Consider the following 24,001-nt stretch of genomic DNA (forward strand, 5'->3'; position numbering starts at 1 on the left):
CACGAATTGGGCGCGGTAATAAATGTCAGTCGTATTTATAGATCATTAGGCTTAATGACTATGATGCTATGTTCTGCTCTTAAGACTTTAATGCTCGCTAAAGTGGCAGGTGTGTTCTAAGGACCAGAGTTCACAGCTGTAAATGGAGCGATCAACAATAAAAAATAAAAAAAAAGATGGTGTCAGCGATTTTCACATTTTCGCTTCAGTGTCAAGGTAATAAACACGGCTCAGACAAAACTGTGACTCTGGTTCCGATGGTTCATTTCGATGTTTTGGTCTGACACAGGAATCTGCTTTTGAGTTGCAAGTAACATTTGTGTATTTCAAGTAACATTCGTGTATTTCAAATGTGTGCAACTTCATTTTTTTATTAATTTTTTTCCCCCAAACAGGACCTTTTGTCAGTAGGGTGTTAAGATAGAAAGCAATAAACTGAATCATGTCCAGTATGTAGGTGTAGTGGTCCAAGATGGCACTGGGACTAATTCATGTACTGATAGGTAGTTCAAACTGCAACAATAAATCATATTTGTATGAGCTTCCTGTATGTTGTGAATGAAAAATATGCATCTGTAAAGTCACTGCAGCCATCGCAGTAATGTGCTAGTGTAAAAAAGTAAATTTCCTTCTGAAATGTAGAGGTGTAAACATGAAGAACTTCAAATTTGTACTTAAAGCTGCATCGATCAATATTTGGCCGCTACGTGGGCCGAAAAATTCAAAATCACGTTCATATCATTTCCAGACATTTCTTCTTTGCCGTACACCTAATCCATGTTAAACCATCGTCAACAAAACTCTACACTTCCTGATCTTTTTTCCGTATTAAAAGCTTATATATAAAAAGGGAAGTCTGCAAGACTTCTTTCACGTGCTTTTCATTCACGTAGCTTCACATCATTCGGGTAAAAAAAGGCAAAGTGGAACGCTGACGTGACTCGTGCTGTACTGACGGAAATTAGTGCTGTGGAAACGGACATTATACTGAAGGGCAAACATGGAGGTGCCACTGAGGTAAACAAAGGCCCCGGTCACTATTTGGGAATTTATGGTGCGCAGCAGGCTTGCAGCATTCATTTGCAGTCATATTTGTCTCCGCCTGATGAATGTCTGAATGTGAAATATCTGGCTCTTTAGATGCGGAAAGTTCCACTTTCTTTTCCGCTGACTTTGTCTGCTGTTTGGTGCTGAGCAGGTAAGCGTACAGTGGTTTCATCAGAGATTAGAATAAAGGGAACTCCTGTGTTCTGTGAGGTAAAATTATGTTTTTGTCAAGGTAGTCTGGTGTCAGTGTGAAGAGAGCATAGATGGATATACCGGCTTCAGTTTCACCACCGTAAAGGGCTGTGTAACGGCAAGGTGAGGGCGGTGGAAATATTCTAAATATAGTGTACACTTAAACTGATATAGATGTTTTTAGGCGTCAAAAATACGTTGACGTTATGACTTTGTGCTGGGAAGTGATAAGGAAGATCAAAGCCACCGGACTCCTTTGATGAAAACAGTCATTTGACCTCGCAGAACACGGGAGTTGTTGGTCTACCGCTGCCTCCATCGGTTAGTTTGTTTCCGTTACTGTGAGACTTTGGTGTTTTAAAAAGGGCGAGTTCGGCTTCACCAAAGTCACCGAAAAACAGTAACTAACTAACTAACTAACTAACCGATGGAGGCAGCGGTAGAGCAGCAACTCCCGTGTTCTGTGAGGTAAACTTACCTTTTTTTACGAAAGGAGTCTGGTGGCTTTGAAGAGAGAAGAGATAACGGCTTCAGTTCGCCGTCATAAAGGGCTGTCTGACAGCAAGGTAAAGAGGTGAAAATATTCGAAATATAGCGTGCACTTGAACTGATATAGATGTTTGTAAGTGTTTAAAATATGTTTAGCAGCTGCCCCCGTCCACAGCAGGACATTGCTTAGCTTCCGTGTCGGTACTCCTGCCGGTTTCTCCAAACTGGGCGTGTGCCGACCGCCTTCTACTGTAGCTAACACGCCGACAATGGAGAAGTAGCTCAAACAAACACACTTCAAAAAGATCCAAACTTATCCCTTTAGCGTTAACTTCAGTAGTACCTTTTTTTAAATACTGTCCTCTAAAATTGCTGCACTGCAGGGTGTAGAGTTCTCACGTCAAGTCTTCTGATTTAGTGCTCATATAAAAGAATATTGATTAGCGAAGCATTAGAGAGCAAGTTACTAAATCTCTTTCAGCTCCAGGGGTTGCTGCTCCACAGCTTAACTCTGACCTCTGACCTCGGCTGGATCAGTAAAGTATCACCTTATTATCAAAAGTTGGACCAACCCTCTGCTGGGCCGACGCATTAGCCTCTCCAGCTTTTATCAGGTTTCACACTCCGACAGCTGTTGTGTTTGAAACCAGCGGGGTGTCCGTCTCTATGATGGGGTGTGTGTGGGTGTGTGTGTGTGTGTGTGTGTGTGTGCGTGCGTGCGTGTGTGTGTGTGTGAACAGCACCAAAATGTGTTTTACAGCCTGGGAAGGCACCATCCTCGGGACTGGTGTTGTTAGTGAACCGCATTCTTCTCTCTTCTCATAATCACGCACAGACCCCACAGTTCAACACCAGGGCAAGGCTCAACGCAGAAAACACACTGCTTTCATCCCAGAAAAAATAAATAAAAAAATCTCTTATTGATATCTTTTTCTCATTATGTTAAAATCTTTTTCTGATTAGCATCTTTATATTATTCAATCGGGGTATTTTGCCGCAGTGTCTGTACACACAATAGCGGTATCGTTTTCATCCATCGTGCTTCGTGTGCTTTCAAAACTATACGGTTATCTTGTATGCCAATGTTTTAATAAAACAATCTTGTTCCAGATTTCTTTTGAGCTGCGTTTATAAATTCTTTTATTTTTTATTTTATTTAAACAAAATGAAAGCCATACTGATGATAAAGCTGCAATCCTTAAACATGCTCTTTTTGGACTGGAACGATTGAGGAATGGTTTTGTTTTTTTTTGTTTTTTTTATAGAATAACTGGAGCAGGGAGCTGAAGGAACTTATCAAACTTGAAAGAAAAACTACATTTCCCCCACGAGCCTCAGAGTCAGAAGGACCTCATGTAGTTTTGTTGCGTTGATCACTCTGCAGTGATATTTACAGCTTCACATCGCCTCGTTTAAGCGAAACTATTATGCTTTTCTGTATTTCCTGTCATATCTATACGGAGCCCCTAAGGCACATGGGCAACAACAAAGAATTTAATCAAAAGTTCAGTTTCATGTGCGCACATGAAAAGGTCTTGCGTGAGCACATGAAACTAAACTTTAGATTTGTTTTCATGTGGGCCGACAACGCGCCCCTTGAAACCCATTTTGCGCTGTTCTGAGCAGTGCCACAGTCAGCAGCACTGCAGCAAAGAACATCCTCTTTCTTCATGTTTGATCCATTCTCCTTGCATTTTGTGTACATCCAGCCATATCTGTGGAGTTGGCCAGATGTTTGTAACTGTTCATAAAAGAAAGTAAGTGCCCGATCCAAATCGCTGTATATCCCTTGCGCCGGAACAGATTCCAAGACTTTAAAAATCCGTTTTAAATGTCGTATCGAAACAATATAAATGGTGACGACTTGCAAGCAAAGCAGTAATGTCCTTATAATGAAGACCTAGGTTAAAATATAGCTCAACTAACTCCTGTACTGTAGTCGTTTCTCTAGCTGTCACCGTCTCCAGCATGGCCCAGGCTACATCAATATACGGCATTCATGTGCTCACACAAAAAAGTTTCATGCGAGAACATGAAACTAAACTTTAAAAACAATTATGCACAACAAACTTTAGAATTTTTTTTTGCTCATGTCCCCTTAGGGGCTCCGTATATCTATAATGTTATGTCAGATTTTTTTAAAATGATGAGGTAAACGTATTTTAGAGAAATCCCCGTGAGCCAAAACGTTCAGATTTCCAACTGTTCTCAACGCTCCGGTTTCAACAGTTTTTTTTTTTCCACTCTAGGCTAGGTGTTACGTAGTCTCACTTTGCCAGACCTTCCTCCAAAGCGCGCTGGAGGAGGGTCTGGCTAGTCCACATAGCATTCGGGGATGGGAGGAAAACGTGCCCTGGTTTAATGGCATTTCTTTGAACCAATCACAATCATCTTGGGAAGTGGCAAGCAGCGGAAAAAGGCTGCAGCAATTCTAAATCATGACATTGGTTGAAAACAAATGATACGTTGTTATAATATAATTGCCAAAATTACATCGGCCTTCTGTGATTGGTCATCTGCTCCAACCATGCTTGGGCTGAGACTCAAAAGTTTCACGTAATAAGGTAATGATATTAAATGCTGCCCCGACCTTGAGGGAAATACAGCACAGACTGACACAACCGAGGTATTACAAGGTGAACAGGTGATGGAATATTTGGGCTTTTGGCCCGGCAAACCTCGCTGGGACCTCTCTATCTCACAGCCTCGCTCGGGAACTTCAGGGAGGATCGTGTGCACGTGTTCTTTAAACAAAAGCAGAAAGTAGAGGAAGAAAAGAGTTGTTCCGACTTCTCACCTCTCCGTCGCCGCGCGTCTTCTCTGAGGCCGTGAACCTGACAGGTGTGAAATTATACCTCTATCCATTTTTCTCCTCCTCCTCCCTCCATCATGCTCTCCTGACCTCGACACACACACACACACACACACACACACACACACACACACACACACACACACATCTGGCGAATAGTTAGAGTACGAGAGTGTGAATACATGTGGGACAGGGAACTGCAGGCAAATCTGCTTTTGAGTATTATGCTCCATATACAGTAAATGGAATAATCACTCTGTGATCACTCAGTTGGGTGCATAAAAAAGGGTGATTAGAATGAATACAGGACTGTTGTGGGCAACTTTGTCACTTGGAGTGAGCTGAACCATCTGCAGCTCAATGTGACAAAAACGAAGGAGCTCGTAGTGGATCTGAGGAGGGCGAAATCATCTGGGACCCCTGTTTCCATCCAGGGGGTCCCTGTGGACACTGTTGAGGAGTACAAGTACCTGGGGGTGTACTTTAACAAACTGGACCTGACTAGACACGCCGAGGCTGCCTAGAAAAAGGGCCAAAGTAGACTCTTTTTCCTGAGGAGGCTGAGGTCCTTTAACATCTGCCGGATGATGCTGAGGATGTTGTGGCCAGTGCCATCTTCTTCGCTGTCACGTGCTGGGGCAGTGGGATGAAGGTCGCAGACACCAACAGACTAAACAAACTGATCAGGAGGGCTGGTGATGTCGTGGGGGGAGGAGCTGGACACACTGACGACTGAGAGGAGGATGCTATCCAGGCTTCAGTCCATCTTGGATAAGGTCTCCCACCATCTCTACGACACACTGGCCCAGCAGAGGAGCACCTTCAGCAGTAGACTCCTCTTACCCAGATGCACCACAGGAAATAATTCCTGCCTGTGGTCATTAAACTTTACAACACCTCCCTCAGAGAGTCACACACCCCCTCTCTGTAATCATCTTTCAAAACATAGATAATCACTTCTCTTTTTTATTTATCTGCACATTAACACTGTACATTTCATATTTTATATATTATTACTGTATATTTGTTTTTATTATATATGTTAAAAAGTCTTGATAATATATGTTGTTTTTATTTGTTGTTTGTATACCTGGAGTGGTAACAAAAATAATTTCCCCCTGGGATTATTAAAGTATTTCTGATTCTGATGTCTTCTTTATGAGTCCATGTATTCTGAATTTACATGGGCACTTTGAGTTGTCCAACATTCTGTAATTGTTTTGTGTGTGCTGTGTATTGCAACTGTATATTACATATTAGTTACTATGTTCAGTATTTTGTATATGTATTGTAATTGTATACGGCATTGTATACAATTGTATTAGTCATTGGAAATGAGAGCTTGTGCTCTCCTGACTTAATAAATGTGAGAGATATAGATATATATATATATATATATATATATATATATATATATATATATATATATGTATGTGTGTATGTGTGTGTGTGTGTGTGTGTGTGTGTGTGTGTGTGTGTGTGTGTGTAGGGATGAAATTCTTTTGTGATATAGAGCAGGGGTCTTCCACGATTTTGGTGCCATAGACCCCTAAGCTGAAAGTGGGACCAAGTAGGAACCCCCTAATACATACAGTATACATTTGGGCAGAATGGATGAAAATAAATTATTTATACATCATGTTTTAACATTAAACATACAGTACATGTGGAAAGCACAGTGAATCCTTAAGCTTATGACTACCATAGTGGCTACCTTACCTAGAGTAAGCTTATACTCAATCTGTAAATACTTATTTCTTTCAGAAATAAACCAATTTATCTTGGCTTTTTTTGTTTTTTATTGATAGTAATGTATATTGTATGTATGTATGTATTGTATGTATATTTGCAGACATATTTTAATAAAAAAAAAGAAAAAAAAGAAAATTAAAAACATTTTTTCTTTAAAACATGATTGGCGGCCCCCCTGCACTAACTCTGAGGACCCCCGTGTTGAAGATCTCTGTTTCAACGTGACCGTTTGTGCCGTGCGCACTTATAAAAACGTACTTGTCAAAGTGGAAAACCCCCCTGAAAATGCAGTTACAACCTCATATGTAAAAGACGACCAAAGCGTTGTTTCACCACATTCAGTGCCGTTTTATGCCAAAAACGTTTACATCTTGCATCTATACAGTTTCACTTTCCTCTGCTGTGCTCTGCTCCGGGTCTGTCTGGACAACAAACTAAACTCAGCCGTCACTATTTTCTCCACTTTCCTCTTTTGATTGGCAGTTTACAACCACAGAGCGGAGGCCGTCAGTCTGCTAACATTACTGGATCAAGACCATAACCGCCGGCGCTTACGGAGTGCATCCAAACCTACGTTAACACTTAACACGCAACTGCCAGCATGTTTCAGCAAGTACCGGTCAAGTGTGTCTATGTGCGCATTAGGAATTATATTCAAGCATGCGTCATTGCATGTTATTAGGCGTTATCTGTGATCTGTGTGTGTCACTGTGTGCGTCACCGCATAACGCGTGTACGTGTGTGTTCCCATTATTGTCTTCCTGTTTTTGTGGAAGCGATGAGGGACTTTTATAGAGGGATTTGGGGTTTGTGGGTGTCTCCCCGTCCAATCATGAGTCAGTAATCTCTCTAATCGATGCAGAGTCAAAGTTCCTCGCCGTCTTTCCTCTAAAATAAAAAATAAAAAACACGCCGCCGCAGAGTTCCTCCTCGGCTCTTTCCACTCCTTTTTTCTTTTTTTTCCCTTCCATTTCTTACAGTCTCTTTTTACTCTCGCTTCTCTGTGGTGTGTGTTTGAATTCACGCACGTGTGTCTTCCATGTGTCGCACAGCTGCGCCACAACTTCACCGAATCCTTGGCCCTCGCATTCGAGTCTGCAGACATGGATGTGGACCGGCCTTGATGTTGAAGCTTTTGATCCCGCGTTTAGCCGGGTCACATTGTGGGACACGAGGACAAAGACTTGCAAATGCAAATGCAAATGCAAATCACATGCGCTGAAACCGAGAGACGCGCGTGTCCCATCTGTGAGAGGGGTAGCCGGTAACAGGCAGCGGTGCAGGCCAGGGAGGCAGACATTTTCCTTTAACTTCTACAGCGCAGGTGGAATTCCCGACTCATGACGTACTTTTTCCCCGATTTTGCATTTTTTAAGTTATAGCTGCTCTTTCCTTTCTTCATTCTCCCCTTTGGTTTTGTCGGCTGTTCTTCTTCGCATTCCATTTTTCATCTTTGCCATCATCTTACCTCCTTTTCTCTACTGTTCCCTCCTTTTTTCTTTCAAGCTATTTCTTTCTCTCCTACTTCCTTCCACCATCCTCTTTCCTTATTTTCTCTTCTATCCCTCCTTACATGTCTTACTTGTTTTTGTGTATTCTCCTCGCTCCTTTTCCCTTTTTGTTGGCCATGAATGGATTACTGAACAGGCCTACCCAGGCCCATGGTGGAATGAGTGCAAAAATATTCTAGTTTTTTTGTCTTTTTTATACTTATACTTATTTAATCAAACTGCAGTCTTTTGTGAATTTGATAAGGGCACAAAGCGGCTTCAATTCCATTTTAGTTTGTCGACAGATATTTTGCTAAAACAACGTTAGAGACCTTTTCTTTCACTCTGTAAAGGATGGGATTTAAAATGTTACAAAGTACAATACTTCAAACAAGACATACTTAAGGAAAAGTAAAATAACTGATTTTAAAAGGTGAAAGCACAGAAAAAAAAAACTACTCAATTACAGTAACGTGAGTAATTGTAATTTGTTACTTTCCACCTCTGCTATAGTGTCAGGGGCCCGGACTCACAACATGTTGCTAAAAGAGCAGACCAAAAATGATCACAGAGGGACCAATGACCACAGACATACAAAATCACTTCAAAACGACCCAAAATGACTACAAAGAGACATAAAAATGTCTACAAAGATGCAAAAAGACCAGAATGTGACGCTTAATGACCGGCCAAAAACATTCACGTAACGACTGCAGACAAAACAACCACAAAAGAGACACAAAACGGCCGAAGAAACACAAAAAGCTTAAAAAAGGAATGCAAAGACCAGCATGAATAGATGCAAAACTACTTGAAATAGATGCAAAAAAAATGACAGAGATGCAAAACGACCACGAAATAACAAGAAAGTGCAAAACTACTAAAAGCAAGATTAAGATTAAGACACTTTATTAATCCCGCAAGGGGAAATTTAATTTATAAAATAGAATAATAGACGTAAAATGACCCCAAAGAGACCCAAAATGACCAGATAGAAGTGTAAAACGACAAAATTACTACAAGGAGATGCAAAATGAGAAAAATAGATGAAAAACCATCACAAAATGACCACAAAAGGGATGCTTGAGTTTGGGTGTCATGTTACCATGTAGACAGGGTGGGGGCTTTTACATGTCTGCTTCCAGGTACCCAATGTCTCATCATCCGTCCCATGTCTCTTCCCCCTCCAATGTTTTGTTTCTCCCCATCCTTTCTCTCCTTTCACCCCGTTGTCCTATTCCCTTTGTTCTTTTTATTTATTTCTCTCTACCCACCGTTCCCCTTTGCCTCTCCCCCATCATCATTCTTTTTTTCCCGGGTTGTCACGACTTCCTCTCTCTTTCTTCACATACCCTTTTCATCCACCTTATTTCTTTCCTCCCTTTCTTTTTTTTTTTCCTTTCCTTTCTCTCCATCCTTACAGTACAATACCCTGTCTGTGTGACTAAAATAGCAGCTCAGGTACAGTGCTGCGTTTTCCATATGGCTCCCATTCACTCACTGTGGAGAAAGACTATATTGTAGCATAGCGGGCTGTAAAAACATAACAGGGGTGACTCTTAAAATATAATGAAAACCCTGGTCTTCCATTTACATCGCCTGAAGGGGTCGTTTCATTCGGCTGTTCGAGACAACGACTTGTACCTGAAAGCTTGTAGGTTTTATCCTGGGGACAGCTGGATGTGGACTTCTAACTGAGAGTAGTCCCAGAACAGAGATCTGACCCTGACAGCTCCTCACCCAGGCAGGTATCAACAACACCATTAGAAATACCCAGAATCTGGGTATTTTTAAGTGGGGTGGCACAGGCGGGGGGACCAATAAGGGGCATTTTATCACAATACAGCAAAAAAAATAATACTAAAAAATCTTAAAATCTGCTTTGAAATAGTGGATAGGACAGAACAACACAATGTAATTCTGCTTAATAAAACAAACCACATTCATTATAAATTTCACTTGTTTTCTTCAACAACAAAAAAATTGTAAATCCAAATACAATACACATTTTCTATAAGCTCAGTCTGCCACTTTAAAAAAAAATAAAAAAAATTCCAGTGCTGGTTCCATGGTATCAGAATTTTGGATAGTTGTCATGGAAACAAGAATTGGTCATGTGACAAAGACTGGGAAGATTGGCAGACCAGGCAGCCAAGTGACTCTGATCCAATGAAAAATACTTGTCTCTGTCGTTTTACTGATGATATAAAAGTATTGATTAAAGTAGCTTTAAATACAACTGTATGGCTGACAGTAACAGATAAAAAAAAAAAATACAGGCCACATATGGACAGACATACTATGTTTTAAATCTTTAGTTCCTTTTTTTTTAAATCTTTTTTTTTGTTTCTTTTTTTATGTATTTTAAAATCTCTCTGCAAATCAATGACACAAACAAGCGCACACAGAGACATATAGTAAATGGATAAATACTTAAAGTACTTTGAATAACTGCATTCCTCAATTCACTAATTCCTAATGAATATATACACTTTTACTGCCGCAGAGACCCAGTTCAGCCCTTCAGCCTGTATAATCATAACAAAATTAACTTGGAAAAATACAAAAACATACACCAGCATTCACTTAAGTAGTGAACTGTACTTTTCAGACAAATTACATTAGTAAAAAACACATTGGTCACACACACAAACGCACGCACGCACTAATATCAGGGGTGATATAACGACTCCCGAGGGTTATGACCTTTATAAGTGGGATGGAAAACAAGGGCAGCGCTTAGACAACCGCCCAGAAACACACACACACACACACACACACACACACACACACACACACACACACACACACACACACACACACACACACACACACACACACACACACACACACACACACACACACACACACACACACACACACACACACACTTCCAACTCTGTGCTATGATTTATTGTAATAAAAGGGAGGACTGTGGCCTTGGCAGTCTGCGCTCCATTTTTACTAACATGATTTTTTTTCTGCCGTTATTTGTGTTGGTAGTGGAGCAAGACTCACAGTGTGTGTGTGTGTGTGTGTGTGTGTGTGTGTGTGTGCGTGCGTGTGCGTGCGTGTAGCCCTCCAACTAAGGAGTTGATAACTTTCCAGCTACTGAAAACATTTATTTATTCTTACCTCCTTTTTATACGAATGATCTTTAGCAGTCAGTAGGAGTGTGTGTGTGTGTGTGTCCTTGACTTATTTTAAAGACCGTTATTATATTTCATGTAGTTTTTATGCACACATTTTCTGAGAAATGTGAAAGAGGCGAGAGACAGATCATTTATCATTCACTTTGAGAGAGACAGACTTATAGAACATTACAAATACAACAGAGATAAGCCGATGTATCATCACTAAAGAGCCATTTGAACCAACCAATGTGTGGTCGACTCGCAACTTTGAAGAATATGCACAAATTAGAAAACAGAAGAGTGTCCATTGTAGGTGCTTTCAGACAGCTAGCGGTGTCCTCTGCATCCTAAACTCCACTACAACACTACTCCAGAGACGGTTTAGAAGTGAAACCTTGCAACTTGAGACTAGCGGCAGGTGTATGGATTCCAATGCGAGAGGTGAAGTGAACGTGAAGACAGATTATGACAGATTCTTTTGCCACATAGCCCCCTATGTAAATATTGGACTCATTCTTCACACGCCACATATCTCCAGAACACTCTGAAAACTAAAATGACATTTTTCAGACGAACACATCAGGGGGAAAATTGACTTTGTTCGAGGCCTGTTTCTGTCTAAGGAACAAACTCTCGCGAGATCTGAAGGCACAGCTAGGCTAACATTAACTAACGTTAACGCGAACGTAATGCTACGTATGTCTTATCTGTGTAAATCTCTAATGTTAGCAAAGGAAAAAAATAAATACATTATGCAAATATAATGTTCACTACACTTCACACAAACCAGGGCCTATTTACGAGACAGGAAGTGTGTACCGTTTCATACCGTTGGCGCTATTTTCTGTCATAGAGAATCTTTGAATACTGCCTACGCAGAGAAGCGTGTTATGGGAAACCTTAAGTTGCGGAGGAGCCAAAGTGCACACTTCCCATATCTCAACTACGCGTTATGCCGACCTGAGTGTCAAGCAAGTTGATTGGTCTAACTCCTGTCTGGAGGCGGGTTCAAAACAGAGATGAAAACAAACGTACACATACAAGTATCAAGAAACAGCCATGCCAGCGTATCTGAGCGACCACCTACGCTACGCTACGTACGTAGTAGTTCACACAGGTAAGACGGTGAGTTCATGGTGAAAAGGCCACTGGCTTTGATCCCCACCATGTGCACAGACCAGGGGTCTCATTTATAAAACTGTGCGTAGGATCCTTACTAAAAGTGTACTGTACGTACGCCCAAAAGCCAAAAATGGCGTACGCCAAAAAGAAATGTATACGCACATCTGTAAGCAATGTTCCCTTTATAAATCACAGATTACCCTCAAATGTGCGTACGTGAATCAGCCTCTTATCCCGCCCTGTACACGCCCATTTTTAACCATAAATAGTCAATGCAAAGCACCTCATGAATGCTGATCAGTATATTAATGAATGTTGTTCTTTTGTTACGTCGAATCATGACGACTGGCGGCGAAAAAGCAAAAAAAATTCTCAGACGCTCGGGAATTGCTGCAAATAAGAATTATAATAATGTCGGCCTGTTCTCGCACAGTGTAGGGAAACCTGAGCTATAGGCTAGACTAGCTATATTAATGATACCGTCCAAAACGGCAGGCATTACGGACAGCTTCGATATACCAGACCTATACAATAAGATTTGACACAACTATATATTATATCCAAACAAGCCATAGTGATAAAGTATATCAATAAAATACATGTCTAAATTTAAGATTTTACTGATTAATTTGAATATGCATGGTAGAGATTTGAAGGCTAGACCCCACACACACACAAAACTCCTTATTAGTCAGATAATCTCTGTGCTTCTACATTACAGCTGCTTTCAAAACACACACCATCAGGGGGGTAACACTAAATCAACTGGTGGGACTGTGACACACACAAACACACACACACACACACACACACACACACACACACACACACACACACACACACACACACACACACACACACACACACACACACACACACACACACACACACACACACACACACACACACACACACATTAATAGCCATGTAAAATGGCTCAGGCTCTAATTGGCAGAGGCCTGTGATTGGCCGCTGGACATCTGCCAACAACCAGTGAGAGGCCTAGGTCTGCTCGATCAAAACCATGGCTCCTAAAACAGCAGGAGAGCAGTGTGTGTGTGTGTGTGTGTGTGTGTGTGTGTGTGTGTGTGTGTGTGTGTGTGTGTGTGTGTGTGTGTGTGGTCACTTTAGTAAAGAGCACAAATAGTAACAACACTGACCGAGACACATGCAACTACTGTACCGATGGCTGCATGATTACAGTCTACATTTACCATAAAACCTTGAGTTAATAAAGTATGTAAAACATCCTGTGTGTGTGTGCCACATGTGTTAGAGTCATAACACTCACAGTAGGAGGTTTCAAAGCAACAATGGTCCTTGTAATGTAACTGCTGCTGCGCTGCATACATGAAATGGTCGACACACCTTCATAATTACACACACAGACACACACACTTGTGTAAAGATGAAGGCCAAATGTGAGCATGATTACACATGCAAACACACACATGCTCAAACGTGTGTCCATGGATGCTTTGCATGTGTAGTTTGGTATAACTCCAGTTTGGTATTTCCACCAGACAGTCAGCCATTGATTCTGCTTTCTTTTTTCACTTATTTTCTTCTAGAATTATCAAAAAGACAAGGCAATGCAACACACACACCACTATTTTGATGCATACTTGCATGATGGAAACCGCACTCCAACACACTTGTATGTGGAAAATAGACGGTAATAAAACAAACACACACACGCACACGCACACGCACACGCACACGCACACGCACACGCACACGATTAGAGTAGACTAGGCCTATGCTGAAGTAAGGGAAATAGGCTTAATGCTAAGTGGTCGGCAGTGGAAACTGAGCCGAGCTGTGGAACGGAATTAGCACCGATGTATAACTCTATTGTAGCCTTTGAACATGCAAACACACACACACACACACGTGTCACTAAATGTCAGAAATACACACACAGATGTGAAAGTTTGAGAGTAGACACACACAAATATATACACAACGTCGCCCTTCATTCTGAGACAGGCTGAGAAAACAAGCTCAGTTAAAATGGATTTATTTTATGAAATCTAATAATCGCAGCAATAAAAACATATTGGAATAATGTTTTGGCCGTTTCCTCTCTGACGTCTAAACTCCCTTTTCCTGCTCGCATTTACAGAGGTGAGTGAAAGGATATGAGACTGTGTGTGTGTGTGTGTGTGTGTGTGTGTGTGTGTGTGTGTGTGTGTGTGTGTGTGTGTGTGTGTGTGTGTGTGTGTGTGTAGCATTACCTCCAGAATGCAAAGAAAGAACGAAAGAAAAAAAAAAGAAAGTTACATTCAAATAAAAAGGATTTAACCCAACTGGATATTACATCATGAAGCTGGCCGGCATCCCAGCCATTTGATTGGTCGTTTTCATCATTCTGAACCAAACATCTAGTCTTCACTGATTTAAATTTTACTGCACGGCTATAAGCTCCGGCTTTAGGAATTACACATAAACTGGACATTTAATTAAAAGAATTACAACGGGAACGACGGAGGGAACGAGGGAAAAGTGAGAGAGGAAAGAAAGACCAATAAAATTAGCAAGGAGCATGGCGAGGAGGGCTAAGAGCAGGAAAGTTAAATAAAAATGAAAAAAATAACATATTAAAGTAAAGCAGACTGGAGTCAGTGAAGTGAGGGAATAAAGTTTGAAAAAAAAAAAAAAAAAAAAAAAATATATATCACACATATAATATCTATCAAATATATATATATCAAATATATATATATATATATATATATATATATATATATATATATATATATATATATATATATATATATATATATATGTGAACCAAAAGAGTTAATAAAGGATTGAAGTAAATGGATTTGGAATAGTTTTTGGCTGGAAAAGGTTTTCCAGCTTTGTTTTTTTTCCTCTCTTTCCGAAGCCCGGTCGACATTCCACAGGCTTCTAAAGTTTCAGGACAAGGTAGGAGATGACACACACACGCACGCACACACGCACGGTAGCTAGCCACATCATGAGCGGATGAAAATATTAAGACGAGGCTCGTCTCTCCTTGTTGGCATCAGTTCTCCCCAGACAGAAACCAATTAGAGAGTTATAGATCCCCGAATCAGGGCGCATCTCACACAGAATAGTGCAATCATGCTTATAGTGTATAAACTCATACTAATACATGCAGACATGTTACAGAAATCAATCAATCTCTCTCTCTCTCTCTCTCTCTCTCTCTCTCTCTCTCTCTCTCTCTCTCTCTCTCTCTCTCTCTCTCTCTCTCTCTCTCTCTCTCTCTCTCTCTCTCTCTCTCTCTCTCGGCTGCTGGCATCGAGCCGTATCAATAAAGGTTGTTACATTGAGGAGTCTGGAAGGGTTTAATGTTGCGAGATATGAAAAGGTAGATGTTTTTTATTATATTTTGAAGGCAGGGTGGCCCGCTGTCTGCAGAGACTGTCCTGAGCTGCTGACAGACCGCTCTCATGAAATCTCGCCAAAAGGAGGAAATAACGGGAGTGCGAGATGGAAAAGAAAAGGGTTTCAAATTTCATACAGAATATATAAATTGGGTAGCAGAAGCAGGGTTTCTGCGGGTATGACCAAGTCAAATTTAAGACTTTTTTTAAAGACCTTTTTAAGACCATTATGAATGAAATTTAAGAATCACAGAAACTTGCGCCAATAACAGGGAAGCTGATTGGCTTCAATATAAGTTGCATGTTGGTCTCATTTGTTGTCGTAATTCAGCGGAATTATATTTGGACTAGTGAAAGAAAGAACTAAAACACCACGAAATAATATTAAAAAAAGAGCATTAGAAGTAGCTTCGGAAAGATTGGACAGATAGTCTAGCTAGCTGTCTGGATTTACCCTGCAGAGATCTGAGGAGCAGTTAACCATAGTTAATTCACCGGAGTTTAGAATGCCAACACAAAGTAGTGTAAAAAGGACCTGAGCATGTGTGTCTGTCAGCCCTGTGTGTAGTGCGTAATAACAGAGTGTAAGTTGTAATTCCCCCACTGAGGATTAATAAAAAGTATGAATTAAACTATATGAAAAGGAAACGGACATCGGCGAAAAGACATGCTTCGGCGGAATTTCCTGCGTAAATGGACTTTCCTTGTGGACATAGACCACCTTGAAAGAAGAGTACAACATTTCAGAAAGACAAGAGTCAAGTCTGTACTCTAAATATGAAGCTACCCTCAGCAGCCCGCTAACTTAGCTTAGCATAAATACAGGAAACTGCTTGCAGGTTAGGTAAGAATTTACAGCTCTGTATATTGTCCAATGCAAAATAATCGCCTGTGAATATTTCGCATCAAAACTATTCACACAGGCACATTTTCGGACATTTCGCGCCCGGTGTCCCGAACATTGGGAAAAAACCTCCAACGTCGTATAGAAAAAAAATGACGTCGCTTTATTGCCACTTATTATTGACGTGCACGAATAAAACAAAACATCCCCGGTGTGTAAAGGCCTTTACACAGTGAGGTTAAACTGCCTCTTTATTAAGGTAAAAACCATTGTTACTTAGGAAACTCCTTAAAAACAAAAAGCCTTTAAGTCCTGTTATTGTTTCTGTACATTGACCTGCCCCCTCCCACCCAACTCTGGACCAGGTTTTGGACTGAACTTGACTTGGTCTTGGAACTGAGCTAAGGTGGTCGGGACTGGCAGCTATTTATGACAAGTCCATGTTTTCCTCAGAAGTGACCCCAACGCAAACGCTCCCCTGCAAACGGCGCCACAGCTGAGCTTGTTATGGATTTTTAAAGCATGGACGAGGACGCAACAGTGATGAAGAGTTCAGGGACCAACAAGCTTTCTGCTCTCATACGAGACAATGAACAATGAGCTGCTCTCAACAACAACAAAAAAAACCACTTCTGTGTGCACTTAGATTTACAGAGCAATCATCACAGTATGAAACTAACTTTACTATCTGGGATATTGTGCAACTGTGACCACCAGAAAGCACAATGTAAATTAAAGCAAAAAAAAAAGCACACAATCAGTGGGCACACAAGGAGGCATATAAACACTGACAACAAACATATTCAAAAATACAAAAAGCAACGTGGGTTGCAGTAACGCTGCCTAAACTAGGGCTGCACAATATGAGGCAAATATCTAATTGCTATTATTTTGACTGATATTGCGATGGATGATTCACGACATTGGAGGGAATGATCATTTTTCTATCACTATTCTCATTTTCATTGAAAAATATCAAAATTAAAATGATTATTAGTGTGATTTTTGGGAGGATCAAAGCAAAGATATTTTCTTAAGTCTGTAGGATACGATTTGTAGTCCCGGGACGTCTCTGCAGCACCACAATACTTAATTCAGAATGGTTTGACACATACAGTATTTTGCCTTTAACAAATAATGCGCCCCTCCCCCCCCCCTCTGCGATATGGATATTGTACTAGTCCGTATAGCGATTTCGATATAATAGCGATTAATTGTGCAGCCCTAACGTAGACATAAGCAAATACAGGCAAATGCAAAACACAGACCATCCTCTGCGGAAAAAAAACGGCCATATAGGTCGATTGTGCAAGCAGCTTATAACTATCCATATTTATGTTTGTTGTAAGGCGGTGACCTCTAGTGGCCGTACAAATTATCGCTGGAGGATACCAAGGAAAAAACAAGGAAGTCAGGTGACGTATCCCGTATGAAACCAAAAGTCAAAGATCACTTTCCTTTGTCACGGACGTAGTTAGGTCTCAAGTAGTTACTTCCGTAATGTAATTATGTCCATGATTAAGCCAATTCCTGATCTTTTCCCTAATCAAAGATTTTTTTTGTTGCCTAACCTTAACTAGTTCCGTTTCACAATGTTAACTACCTGTTCAAAAAACTGTCACCATTCCGTTAAATAGAATGGTCACGTGATTAACACTGCCGCCGTGGTCACGCGTTTTAAACTTGCCACGTGCAGCCGTTTCACAACATTAAATAGAACGGTCATATATGTGGTTTTGGGAGTCATTGGTATCAACCTGGTGTGTTTAGGTGGTTTTGAGGACATGTTGGCAAAACAACACAGGCCCAATCGTATGCAAAAACGCTGGCATGCATGCTCGCAAAACCACGCGCACAATTTCAAAAGTACACACGGAAAACAGAGAATTACTGTAGTTTTGTACTACATTAAGGACAAAAAACCTTCCACAACATGTCCAACAGATTGCCACAGCCATTAAAGCACACACTTCATTTCACTTCATCACTGTTTTTTACTGTCAGCCTCAAAGGTCGTTAAGGGCTGCGTTTAACGAGCAAGCAAAAACAAATACACCCCCGCCTTCTTCCTTAACGAGACAAAATAAAAGACCCTCCTATACGGACTAAAATCTTATTAGCACTGATGCTAATTTGCAATCATAACGTCCCACTGTTTTGGTAAAATCTCTGCGTGAGCCGGTGTATAAGTGTGATAAAGGCCACACACTTGAACGAACACACACACATACATACACACACACACACACACACACACACACACACACACACACACACACACACACACACACACACAGCAAAACAATAGAAGTCAAGCAATACCAGGCTGAACAATGCCAGGCATTGTTTTGTTGGGACTTTAGGGGGGGTGGGGGCTGTGAGACAGGACAAAGTTACAGCTCCCACACTGCACAACACACACAAACACACACACACACACACTCACGTACAGTAATGGAGGTGCTGAGGCCTGATGTGTTCAGCAAAACAGGGGCGTTTCTGTCTCCTTGACCTGTTTAACTTCCTGTCCCGCACAGGAAATGGACACGCGGTTTGAGTGTTAGATGTCAGGAGCCTCTCCTTGACATTTAGGGACCGTTTGTAAGTGTGTGTGTGTGTGTGTGTGTGTGTGTGTGTGTGTGTGTGTGTGTGTGTGTGTGTGTGTGAATGACATCCGTCAAAGACCTTGAAGATGTGTGAGGGTGCCTCTGTTTTCACACTTACTGTTCTTGACAATGTCCAAGCCGTTTCCTTTAGAAGTCCCTTCAGAATAAGTCTGGACGTCCGTTCATTCACTCTCACGCTCCTCTTCCTCCTCCAGCTCGGCTCTCCTCCCTCGTAACTTTTGGGAGGCTGTCTGAACTCCCCGCGAAGGTCAGGACATCTAAGGTACAGGGGGACAGAGGATTTAGAGAAAAAGGTATCTGGGGAAAATCCAGGAATGTGTTTTGACAGTTTTCAGAGGTCAGAAGTCAGTTTTCGGCACAATGTGAAATGCATCCTACACATGGAGCACAGAAGAAATCAATTTATAAAAAGGTAAGATACATTTACTATCAACTCTAAAGACCATTCACTTATTAAACTTTTATTTAACAGAGTACTCTCTTAAACGTAATATTTTGACCTGGTGAACGCCATAGACTGTATTTAAAGATGGAGGGCTTGACAGCACCCCAAAAGTGAAGCCAAAACATCTTGATCGCCCCCTGGTGGCAGGCTGCAGTACAGATCATAAATCCCATCCCCTCCATGTTAGCGGATGGGAAATGCCAGTACCCAGTACCCTCATGTGAGAAGGACCCAAAAAGATGCTAGAATGAAAAGCTGTGGATGCAGGGAGGGGCCCATAGAGAATGCCCTTCTACAGGGCCCAGAATGTTGTGCTAAAACAACAACAAAAAAACTCAAAGTACACGTCACATAAATGTTTCCAAAGATAGTGAACTTCATTTTTTGGTAGTTGTGATCACGTTTGTACAAGTGTTCATTTTTCTGATAATTTTGGTTTTAAATAGTTATCTGATGCTATAAAAATGATGTGCGAGATCATGATTGATAGCTGTGATTGAAAGCATAGCTTTTTTTAAATTTTTAAATCACCCTGAATTTATATTTTATTTGAGCCTTCCCTTGGAAGATAGTTAACTGTTTCCGATTCCAAAAAGACTGTTCTAATGCACCGGTCCTGTCTCTGTATCAGGGTTGTATGAGGGAACTAATGATATATAATAATAAGATACAGTAAAATAATCAGATACAGTATTAGGGGACCACTAAGGTCTATAAAAAAGACATAAGATACAGTATTAGGGGACCACTAAGGTCTATATAAAAGAGACTTCAGATACAGTATTAGGGGACCACTAAGGTCTATATAAAAGAGACTTCAGATACAGTATTAGGGGACCACTAAGGTCTATATAAAAGAGACTTCAGATACAGTATTAGGGGACCACTAAGGTCTATATAAAACAGACTTCAGATACAGTATTAAGTACAAAAGGGATTCATGAATGCATGTTAGTTTGAAAAGCACAAGATACCTACAGTTGGTGCAGATGGGAGCTGATTTGCAACAGGCAAGCACAAGCAGACCAAACATCTCTGCAGCAAGGCCAAGTTAGGAGAACAGCTTCCTGCTTCCAAGGCACATGACTGGAAATGTGTCACATGACAGGGAGCCAATTAGGATTCAACTCTGCCAATGAGACGTGCTGCTTTCATGTGGTGTCAGAATAATCAGAACCTTTTGTATTCCCAAAAGGGAAAATTCACGTGACCAACAACTCAATAAAAGTCAACAAAATGTTTGGTACGCGACTTGCAGAGTTAACATCATTCATCATTTTATTTAGAAACATGGCACGCGAAATGTTGGTTTTTTAATGTTGTACTTGCTCCTATGATTGTTTATGACTGACAAAGGCCTAAATCAAAGATATTTTTTACTTTTACTTCTAATAATTAAATTCACGTATTATCAGAAGATTACTTTTGATATTTAAGTGCAGTAAATAGCAGATACTTTAAAACTTTTACTCAAGTAACATTCTTAAAGATGACTAACTTCTAAGATATCTACTAAGATACTTGTACTGTAACTCAAGTATTGCTTTCAAGTACTTTATACATGACTGGTCAGAACAAAACCTAAATGTCAGAAGACATTCACGTTTCAGCCATATTTAGCCCAGTTTCCATATATGTTTTGAACTTGTTTTTTTGCCATTTTAGGCCTTCATTTTTTTATAGGACAGCTGAAGACATGAAAGTGGGGCAACGACATGCTGCAAAGGGCCGCAGGTTGGAGTCGAACCCGCGGCCGCTGTGTCGAGGGTGGTAAACCTCTGTGTATGGGCGCGCGCTCTACCAGGTGAGCTGCCCAGGCACCCACATATGTGCATGTTATGGACTGTGTGCTGACTCGTAGCTATAACAGTGTCAAACTTCTGATCTTCAGTTACGAGACATTCCCTAACCACCGCATCACCGGGCCAGCTGCTCGAACCAGAAGAGTTTGAGAAGAACCAAAGGATGAGGTAAAGAACAAGACCACCCTCTCTCCCTCCATCTCTCTCTCTCTCTACCTGAGCTCTGGAAGACGCCGCAGCCTGCGGCTACACACTCGGTGACTAAACACCTCAACAATTTGGAGATTAGCATCTTGTTAAATTATACTGCTTTTTCCACTGAGCTGTTCAACTGCATTCCTCTCTGCTAGTTAACACAAGGACTAATGAGAGGAGCATGGCGTGTAAAATGAGTTAACAGCCGTGTGCTGGTGGTATATGGACTACAGAAAACAAACAACTGCAGAGACACACTGACGCTCACAGACGCACCTACTACAGCACCCACACACAGGAGACAAACTGTTGACAATACACGTTCATGGTAATCCAGGGCAAACGTGCATGTAAAATATGGTCAGTTATGTTACGTAACGGTCAGTGGTAGACTGTAACTAAGTACATTTACTCAAATACTGAACCACTGTCACACTAAATGCTTGTTTTTGGGGAAATTACTGGAATTGTTGGGTCTAGACCTACTCTATCTGTCAAGTGTCTTGAGATAACTCTTATGATTTGATACTATGAATCAAATTGAATTGAAATTGAATTGAAGTACTGTACTTAGGTACAAATTTGAGGCACTTTTCATGCCACTTTCTACTTCTACTCCGCTACATTTCAGAGAGAAATACTTTTTCCTCCACCACATTTATCCGACAGCTTTAGTTACTAGTTACTTTACCAATTGAGATTTTTGCACACAAAACACATGTAGTTTATAAAATACTATGTTTTATTATAAATGAAACTACCCAGCAATATAACGGCCAGCTGAAATGATTACACCATTAAACACTTCCAGTTTCTAAAATGTGAGGATTTTTCTGCATCTAGAACATGTACTTTTTTAAAGATTATTTTTTGGGGCTTTTCCCTTTTATTATAGTGACAGTGGATAGACATGAAAGGGGGAAAGAGATGGGGGACGACACGCAGCAAAGGGCCACAGGTCGAATTCCAACCCGGACTGCTGTAGGACTCAGCCTACATGGGGCGAACACTCTTACTGGGTGAGCTAGAGGACATCCCTAGAACTTGTACTTTTAATACTTCAAAAAAAGGGATTTGCGTTTCTGGGCGGCCTCAGAGGTGTCAGTGCAAGCTGTTGCATGCACATCTGTACACATGTGAGTATTCGTGTGTGCGGTGAGTGTTTGAAAGCTGATATATGTCTGCATATTTGTGTGTGTGTGTGTGCGTGTGTTTGATATGTCTGCATATGTGTGTGTTTGTGTGTTTGTCTGGCTGTATGTGTGTGTGTGTGTGTGTGTGAGAGAGAGAGAGTTTGTAAGCTGATATCACAGCAGTGTGAAGGATAGACTCACCGGTACAGATGGGGCTACTGTGGTTTTACTCGCTGCGAGTGTTTGATGTTACAGGCCTCCTCGCCACTCCATGTGTGTGTTTGAGGTGATAATGAAACAACTCGAATCCTGTTTGCCAGGCTCCCCTCCGGTCATTTTCCATCACGTCTGGTGTGAGAGGCGCACTTTGACCCCTCCATGTTCAAAGCTGCCCTACAGTCGGAGAACGCGCCTGCGTATGTTGGCTGTAAACAAAACATTTTTTTCAGGGAAACCACATTTGTTTCATCAGTGAGTACTGCTGATTAACATAGCAGTGAGATGAGGCAACGGGATGAGGAGAAAGAAGATAGGAGGAGGGAGGGAAAGGCTGGAGATGGAGAGAATGTGATGAGGGTTCAGCTGAGTCAGAGATTTCTTTTAAAGGAACACGCTGACTTATTGGGACTTTAGCTTATTCACCGTATCACCCGGAGTTAAATAAGTCCATACATACCCTTCTCATCTCCGTGCGTGTTGTAACTCTGTCTGACACACACACGCTGCTAGCCTAGCTTAGCACAGATCCTGGAGGTAACCGGCTCCATCTAGCCTACTGCTCCCGATAAGTGACAAAATAACGCCAACATTTTCCTATTTACAATTTGTGATTTGTATAGTCACAGCGTGCACAAATAACAAGGTCACATGAGACACAGCCGTCTTCTAACCGTATACATACTGGGAACTATATTCTCAGAAGCACTGCTACTTCTGCTACTTGGGCGGAATGATATTACTCCAACTCTGAGCGAACCACGGGGCTTCTCAGGTGCTGCGAGCAAATCACTCCGCCCAAGTAGCAGAAGTAGCAGTGCTTCGCCTTTCTGAGAATATAGTGCTCAGAGGTGATGTTTGTCTCTTTCAGTTGCCAGTCTCATTGAACCATTGTACAGCGTATTGTCCTCCATGTACAAAACCAAACAATAACTATTTGTAAAAAGGTTCTCAAACACATCACTCAAAGATCCGCATCCGATTTTTATTCCAGGTCAAAGGTCCGGAACAATTGGCAATAACAAAAAAAACATTCGGTCCATTTTTTGGAGCTCCATGCAGTAAAATTACAGCAGTATTCTTAGCTACACGTAGTAAAAAGAAAATTTCTAGCTTCGCCATTTTTTTTCTGTGGTTTTCCACTACTGCACTTTTTGAAACTTTTTTGTCCCCTTATCAATGTCTTACAAAATGTATTTCATAAGGCATTATGGGCTGGGTGTGGATTGACTTGCCGTTAGGTCCGGATGCGGACTTGGTCCGGACCTATAAGTCCTGAGATAGAGTAGTCCTCAATAACGTCTATTTGTAAAGAGGACTTTCC

General features: G+C 41.1%; 1 long non-coding RNA gene across 1 annotated transcript in view; it reads right to left on the reverse strand.

Moving 5' to 3' along the window:
- The window catches only part of LOC114573922 (uncharacterized), a 103,210-nt gene extending 82,813 nt beyond the window's left edge, over positions 1–20,397 (reverse strand). Inside the window, exons 1-2 of the long non-coding RNA XR_003694989.1 lie at positions 20,310–20,397; positions 18,984–19,143 (exon numbers count right to left, since the gene is read on the reverse strand). This is a non-coding gene — a long non-coding RNA (uncharacterized LOC114573922). The remainder of the gene's footprint in view (positions 1–18,983; positions 19,144–20,309) is intronic.
- Positions 20,398–24,001: the final 3,604 nt, after the last annotated feature.

The sequence above is a fragment of the Perca flavescens genome, chromosome 19 (genome assembly GCF_004354835.1).
Source record: "Perca flavescens isolate YP-PL-M2 chromosome 19, PFLA_1.0, whole genome shotgun sequence".
Classification (NCBI taxonomy): domain Eukaryota; kingdom Metazoa; phylum Chordata; class Actinopteri; order Perciformes; family Percidae; genus Perca; species Perca flavescens.